The 8612-nt window shown below is 41.5% G+C and overlaps 1 pseudogene; it reads left to right on the top strand.

The window, feature by feature from the left end:
• Window positions 1-1330: 1330 nt before the first annotated feature.
• On the top strand, window positions 1331-2649 carry LOC125413182 (resistin-like gamma pseudogene; annotated as a pseudogene).
• Window positions 2650-8612: the final 5963 nt, after the last annotated feature.

The raw sequence follows: 8612 nt of genomic DNA, 5'->3' as shown, positions 1-8612 counted from the left end.
TTGGCTTCCTTATACTGAGAAAACTCAATGAGTCATCCAAGCATTTCCTCATCCCCAAAGCCTTGGTGGGACATTTCAAATTAGTTTAGCCCAGGGACAAGTGGGAACAGCACCCCATATGCCTGGCTGTACCACACCCAGTGGTTGATAGTTGATCTGACCTACAACTCTGGCCATTTTCAGCATCTGTCCCTCAGACATGCCTAATGTCAGTGAGAATCCCTGGTTAGCTGGGAAAGTTTTATTCCCAGCACATCTTTTTGTACAGTTTTCTCTAGAGTAATTATTGCTGACACCTAGGACCAGCTTGGTTCTTTTGTGTGGACTGTTTTATCCCCAGATCCACCTACCTATTACACCAAGTGCTTTTGGAGTCTGTGATGCATTAATGTAATTTTTAACTCAATATCTATGAAAATCTAAGTAACTTGTGCTGTGATAGCAGACCCATGAATCTGTTATTTGTCAAGAGGCCTCCAGTTGCATCTACAGCCTTCAATTATAAGCCATGCAGTCAGAGGAGCAGCATGGTGTTTTCCAACCAATGACAAGCCTTCTTACTAGTACCTCTCCTATTTTCACTCCTTTTAACCCTTGTTTGGGTTTTGAAGCCTTTCAAAAAGCCACAAGAACAGTATTTGGCCTTTCATCATTCCCCCCTCCTAGGGACTTATGACATTTGCTTTTTATTAATGTGAAAGTCTTATCACTTGCTTTTTCCTTTCCTCATCTCTTCCTGAGTGCTTTAGCATGTTTATAAACTCAGTTTGTGTGCTGGTCTAGAATCATGTAGGTCTGCTACAACCTTTCCAATGTCTCATGGATCCCATGCCACCAAGGGACATATACAATGCCACTAATGTCCTATAATAGTCTTGTGGGTCCTGATGAATCAAGTTTTTTGAGTTTGGTTTTTCTAACTCCCCAGTTAATATAATCCTATTTTACCTGGTGAAATAGGCATTGAGCATCACATCTGTATTCCTTAGATTGTTTACTTGTTTATTTATTTATCATTTTGCTTTCTTTATTAAACCTGATGAGTTTACTTTCTTTACTAAACCTATGGGTTTCAAGTATTTGAATACCAGGAAGGGACCTTTAGTACACATCTAAGACCTTTAGTACAAATCATAAGGCCATTTTTCCAGGTCAGACTCTCTTTTATCAAACTTACTCACAAACTCCAGGTTCATGCAGAACATAACAGTCATATATTCCTTTCTCTTTGTAATTTCTCCCTTATATGAACAAATGCCCACTGACTTGCCGTCTTGACAGTAGATACACTTTTTTTTACACTTAACAATGGTTTGGCAACCTCAACAGGATGAAGACTGCGACTTGTTGCCTTCTCATCTTCATCTCTCTTCTCCAGCTGATGGTCCCAGTGAAGACTGCGGAGACCTTAGACTTGTTCCTGGAAGAAAAAAAAAAATCAAGAAACGTCTCCAATGTGGAGGTATGGGATGAGTAGGAGAAACCATAGGCTAATCCTTGCTCATGCTGACTACTCAATAAAACCTAAAGTCTCTTGCATCCCACTATAAGACCTCAACCTCTGTTCATTTCACTTCCTCCCTGCCTTCCTAGTCAGGGCTTTCCTTAGTACTCTACCCTTTGGAACTCCTAGGTAAGAACTCAGTGTTCTTGATGAGGATGAAGAAAAGGAGGATAGGTCCTGTAGTTTATAGACACATAATGAAACAGGTATAATATTAAGCTTTTAGTTAGTTCACTTAAGTTTTAGAGCCACTTTAGAGATAAGTATACTTTACTTTCTATTACTTTCCATTCACAAACGAAGAAACTAAATCTTAAAAGTTAGTGAGTAGACTAATTATGGAAACAATGACACTCCTAAGACAGAGGAAGATTTAAAGTGAAATTTTGAGAAAGATCATGGGCAATATCATTTTTTTCTCTTACTCAGGTTTCAGTCATTCCCCTGTGACTAAAAATTTCTGCTATGGGCAGACTAGCCTCCTATTCTGCTGGAGGATGTGTGAAAAAGGTGTCCTTGTGTCCACCCCATCAATCCCCCAATACCACCTTCTCCTAACTCAGGTTTGTACTGCCATGGAGCTGTGCCATAGTCCCCTTCTAGTTTTTAGTTTCTTTAAAGATGTTACTGAAGGACTCTGGGTTCATTCTTCCTATCACTTCTTCCTTCATGTCCCACATGCCAGCCCTTTTTGTTCTTTAATTGTCCAGTCATGGGCAATTTATTTCCTAATCTCTATTCACTTCCTAATCTATTCCTCACATTAGTGGGCAGGAGACCAGAACAAAAATGAGATTGCCATCAATTGAATGACTGTGAAACTCCTCCTTCCAAATCCTTAAGTTTAAGTAATTTTTTCATTTCATTTGCTTGAAGAGAATTCTGAAATTTGAATAGCTTTATGCCCCGCAAAACCTAGATCCACCTATGTGCCTCTTAAGAGGAAAGGACAGTTAGGGACCTTCCATCTCTTGCAGTCTAAAGGTGCTGATGTCTGTGTCTCATGTGACCATGCAGGGATGGCTGTCACTGGTTGTGCCTGTGGCTATGGCTGTGGATCATAGGATGTCCAGAATGGAAATACCTGCCACTGTCAGTGCAAAGGTAGGGACTGGACCACCGCCCACTGCTGCCAACTGGCCTGAGAATGAGGAGGCTGAGAACCTAGTTTGGAAATGATGACTCTAAAGAAATTGCAATCTCAACTTGGCAACCTGGCTCATATCCCCTTGATGAATTCATATTCACTGTTAATACTGCTTCTTGAAAAATAAAAACTTTTCACCTATCTCATATCTTTTTCTTTTCTTTTCTTCTCTTTTCTTTTCTGCTTTCTTCTTGGGGTTTTTAGAGACAAGGTTTCTCTGTGGCTTTGTAGCCTGTCTGGAACTAGCTCTTGTAGACCAGGCTGGCCTTGAACTCACAGAGATCCATCTGCCTCTGCCTCCTGAGACATTCATTTACACCAATGCTCAGCTTCTATATTATGTCTTTAATGTTTTTACTCATGTCTTGGGAAACTTCTTGCCAAAAAACATTTTCAGTACCTCAGATTACATCCCTGCATGGCTTGTGAGATGTGTGGCTAGGAAACATATGGGAAGAATGGGAAATGGACTGATCCTCCCCTTTTCCTATTCCCTCATTACTGAACAGAAAGCTTTGCACACATTGCTTGGCATGAAATACAGTAAAGCAAATAACATGTTTTTAATGGAGTTCACCAACTGGAATAGCAAACTTCAACCCATGTGCAGAAGAACTTTGCAAGGTGTAGGCAGACAGGAGGAAATTAAAAATAACTATTTTCTAACCTTTTAGTACACACATGTACTCTTTCTTATTCTGATACCAAAGATAGTGTTCATCAAGATTACTTCCTTCCATGCTGTCCCATCGTTGGATAATAAAACAAAGCCACATCTCTCACATGTCACTGAGTCTTACTAAAATGTCACTTTCCTGTTATAAAAATTAAAGAATTCTAAACAGAAAATAAGTGTTAATTAAATAAGTATCCTATGGGCTTGAAAGTAGCTGTGATTTACATCAATGGACTTGAAATTTTGACCTTCATGGTCCTGAATGAGACTATAATTCAGTTACAAATTTAGATTACCAAAATATTTTTTCCTTTTTGTTTATTCTTTTCTCATATATTGCATCTTGGCCACAGTTTCCCCTTTCTCTCCTCCCAGCTCCCCTTGCCACCCCTGCCCTGACCTCCTCCCTCCCCATATCTACACCTCCTCCGTTTCCTTTTTGTAAAGGGCAGGTCTTCTAGGGATACCAACAAAACACAGTATAGCAAGTTACAATGAGTCCAGGCACATGCTCTCATACTAAAACCGGATGAGGCAATCCAACTGAAGGAAAAATGTCCCCCAAAGCAGGCAAAAGAGCCAGAGAGAGCCCACGCTTTCACTGTTAGGAGACCCACAAGAAAATCAAGCTGTGCAACCATAACATAAATACAGAGGGCTGAGATCAGACCCATATAGGCTCCAGAATTGTTGTTGGTTCAGTCTTGTGATCCCTTATGAGTCCTTCTTGGTTGATTCTGTGGGTTTTCTTGTGGTATCCTTGACCTCTCTAGCTCCTTCATCCCCATCTTTTGCAAGATTAACCAAGTTCTACCTAATGTTTAACTGTGGGTCTTTGCATTTGCTCCCATCTGTTGATGGATGAAGCCTCTCTGGTGAAAATTATGCTAGGCTCTCATCTATGAGTATATCAAAGTATCATTAGTAATCGTTTCATTGACATTTTTATGGTTGTGTTTGGTTCTATCTACTTTGGTTCCTGGCCCTCCAGTCAGTGTCAGGAATGGGCTCCCTCTTGTGGCATTGGCCTCTAGTTGGAACAGTCATGGGTTGGTCACTCCCACAATTTCTGTGCCACTTCTAGCCAGCACATCATGCAGCAGGACTAATTGTAGGTCAAAGATTATGCCTGGCTTGGTGTTCCAATTCCTCCTCTGTACACCCTACCTGGTTGCAGAAGGTGACCTGTTTAGGTTTCATATTCCCCATTACTAGGAGACTTCACTAGGTTGACCCTCATAGATTCCTGGGAGTTTTCATTGCACTAGGTTTCTACGTTGAACCCCTTCAAAGTCCTCCCAGTTCCAGACGTCTGTTTTAATACTCTCTTCCCACATCCCCCACCAGATCCCTCCTGTTGCTATACTCACTCACTCCCCAATCCAATAGTAAAATCTATTCTATTTCCCCTTCCCAAGGAGACGCATGTGTCCCACCTTGAGCCTTCCTCGTTACTTAGCCTCTCTGGGTCTGTGGATTGTAGCATGATTATCCTTTACTTTACAGCCAACATCCACTTCTGAATATATACCATGTGTGTCTTTCTGTGTCAGGTGGAATTTGGAACGAATTTTTTCTAGTTTTATTCTTAGCCTGCAAATTTCATGTTTTAATTTTTTTAAAGAGCTTAGTAATACTCCATTGTGCAACCATACCACATTTTCTCTATCCATTCTTCATTGAGGGACATCTAGGTTATTTCCAGTTTCTGGTTATTATAAATAAAGCTGCTATAAACATAGTTGAACAAAAGTTCTTATGGTAGGATGGAATGCCCTTTGGGCATATGCTTATGAGTGGTATAGCTAGGTCCTGATATAGACCAATTCCCAATTTTCTGAGACACTGCTATATTGATTTCCAAAGTGGATGTACAAGTTTGCACTCCTACTAACAGTGGAGGACTGTTCCCCTGCCTCCACATTTCACCAGTTTGACCTGTCTTTTGTGTTTTTGACTTTACCCATTCTATCAGGTTGAAACGAAATCTCAGATTCATTTTGCTTTACATTTCTCTGATGGCTAAGGATAGTGAACATTTTGGGGGCTATTATTTGTTGTTGTTTAAGACAGGTTTTTCTTTGTAACCCTGGATGTCTTGGAACTCACTCTATGGATCAGGTTGGATCCTGGATCACAGATCCAGCTGCCTCTGCCTCCCAAGTTCAGGGATTAAAAGCATATGTTACCACCTCCTTTGAGTGTTTTTTTCGGCTATTTGGATTTCTTTGTTGAGAATTTCCTTTTTCGATATGTATTTGGTTTATTGATGTCTAGTTTTTTGAGTTCTTTATGGGAAAAGATTTTCACCAACTCCAAAAATGATTTTAAATAGTAAATATTGACAACTCAAGAGGAATTTAAATATATCCATCATCACTACAATAAGAATATTCTTTTCCTATCTATTTAATAATGACAGTGGATTTCTCAAAGCTAATAACCATAAAAAATAGAAATTCACTCAGATGCTGTGATATATCTGTGAATTTATAAACTATTTAGGGAAAAACCTTATATCTCTCATTTAAAAAAATGCATTCATAAGTATACTATATTGCTGCAGCCCAGTGCAGCTAAACCAAAACATGGAGTTGCTGGAAGAGAAGAGCAATGATCAAGGGCCGATAGATACATAGACTCTCTAGTTTCTTTTACTGAGAAAAGAAAACAGTTTAGTATATTTTAAGGGCAGAACAGTGTTATTGAGAGTGTCAGCCCTTATCTTAGTGGTCATAATGGCTCAGAGCTACCTCCTGAATATACTGTCCCCAAAGGCACACCTAAAGGCTATCAGATTGCCCTTCAGTTTTCTATAGAGATGCAGGCATGTGTGAAAGCCTAGGAAACAATTCTCTGAGTCATAGGTTACCCTTGTCTTTAAGTTTGTCTTATACTGTTCTTTCCATAGCAACAGTCTTCTTATTAATTACTTATTCAAATATTTTTAAAACGTTCTATTCACAGGCATACTGTTAATAATTGGAATTCTAGTTCGATGTTCATATTTATTGCAACTCCGTTGCACCTTTTCAAACATCAATTAGGCAATATACTATCTTGTTTCAATTATTCTAACTAACCTGCAGGTCTTGACCCTTCTCAGAGTTACAGAAGGGTCAGATATTTACATAAGTAAGTATCAGATATTTACATTACGATTCATATCAGTAGTAAAATTGGTTATGAAGTAGCAATGAAATAATTTTATGACTAGGGGTTACTACAACATGAAGAACTATATTAAAGGGTTGCAGCATTAGGAAGGTTAAGAATGACTTATGTTCTAATGACTGATGTTACATAAAAAAAATTAAATCCTATTTGTTTGACCAGGGATAACAAAATTCCAAATGCTTTGGCCCCTGAATAGTCTTCTAAATTCATTTATGACCTTTCCTCACTTCACTTTGGCCACATCTTTGTTACTGTACACTTCACTCACCCTCCTGCTCTTTACCCAGCATGAACTAATTAATAAGTGGACAAATCCAACTCTGACTCCAGGTTTGCTTCTTCTCTTACTTTATATGACTCTTCTTCTACCCCGGTCCTAACCATACAGCTACAGATGTTGTTTTAACAGATGCTTGGGTTCCAAAGTATCTATAAATAAAATGCACATTCATCAGACAGTACCTCTGAGAAAAGAAATACAGAAGATGAAGATGGAGACCAGAGGTTTGTCCCGCGCTACCGTCTCGCCAGCAAGAACGACGCGGGGCACTTAGGATACTTCTGCAGTAAAGCTTTAATGCCTCTTGAGAGGGAGAGCATCAGCTTCCAAGGCGGAGACCCCGAATGAGGGGAACCCAGCCCTTATAAAGGAAACAGTCCTCGCTTCTGACGTGTCACTCTTGGATTGGTCCACTGCCCATTATCCCAGATGATGCCTCGGGAGTAGGCAGGGACGCAGCGGTAGAGAGTTACCAAGCACGTGCGCTGGGATTAAAGGCGTGTGCTACATCACCTTAAACTCACAGAGATCTGCTTGTCTCTGCCTCCCAGGCATTGGGACCAAAGGCGTATACTACCACGCCTTGAGGTCACAGAGGTCAATCTGCCTCTGCCGCCCAGGCATCAGGACTAAAGGCGTGTACCGCCACACCTTGGGGTCACAGAGGTCAATCTCTACCTTTGTTCCTAGAAGCAATGGAGAATGTGGTCCGGCCCTCCACATATCCCCCTTTTTTTACTTCTTTGCAGAAAGGCAACTCCCTCAGAAGGCAAAGATAGAGGTCGCACTTCCCAGAGCGAAAACATTACGATGGGCTTGCACGGAATCTGCCCCTAGGTTCATGACACCTGGAACCTATCCGGCCTGCCCTCTGCCATTTTTCTGGGAAAGGGAATATATGACAGGAAACCCTTATGCAGAACGACATATCTCTCAGAGAGGGCCATTCTCTGTGCGATGCTCTTCAGCTCGACAACCTTCAGGGCTAGCTAAGCCAAGCACTCCACCCTGTGCAATGGACCATTGTCCTAGGGGTACAGGAGCTGGTTGGCATAAACCTTACTGCTTCAGCATAGATAACCACACATCGGTAGAGGCCCCTGTTTCAGGGCAGCCAACGCTTGTGCAATAACCACTTTGTCCCTACGATTTTGGGATTTGAGTCAGCAGACCATCCAGAGGAGAAACACTAATCCATAGCATAGGACTGTTCCAAAACATTTCCACCCCCACCCATTCTTTGAAGTAGGGGAATGAGAGACACGGCCCAGGACTGGAGTCTTACGGCCAAGCTTATAAATCATCTCTAGGACGGTAGGGAGGGGGCCCAGAGTCTTATTGGTTGTAAAAAATCGAGGAAACGCCGCCATCCTATGGCTGACTGGTAACAGCTTCGGGAAAGCTGAGAGTGTCCTCCATCGGTACTCTGTCATCCATCCGCAAAATGGCAGGAGGAGCAGCAGCCAGGTCCTCAGGCGAATCCGTGTGTTGTGGATCACTCTTCACTGTTCGGGTCAATCGCTCTGGCAGCCAGAATGGGCTTTCTTGATCCTGTGGGAAGACACAAACAGCTCCCCTGGATCTCAATAAAATGGGATCCGGGCCTTTCCATTCATTAGAAAGCACATCTTTCCACTTAACCAAATCTTTGGGCCGCTGCGGATCCGAACAATGTCGTGTTGCAGCATTTTGGCCATTATCATCCAGATTTAAAAAATTTATGGTGAACAGAGCCATGGCGATGGCCACCCTTGGCGTCGTGGGCAGCTCTGTCAATATTCCCCCTTTCTGTTTAAGTAGATAAGATTTGAGTGTGCGATGCGCCCGT

Source organism: Myodes glareolus, chromosome 2 (genome assembly GCF_982192425.1).
Source record: "Myodes glareolus chromosome 2, mMyoGla1.1, whole genome shotgun sequence".
Taxonomy (NCBI): Eukaryota; Metazoa; Chordata; class Mammalia; order Rodentia; family Cricetidae; genus Myodes; species Myodes glareolus.
The sequence above is the reverse complement of the archived record's forward strand: the minus strand, read 5'-3'. Positions and strand labels throughout refer to the sequence as shown.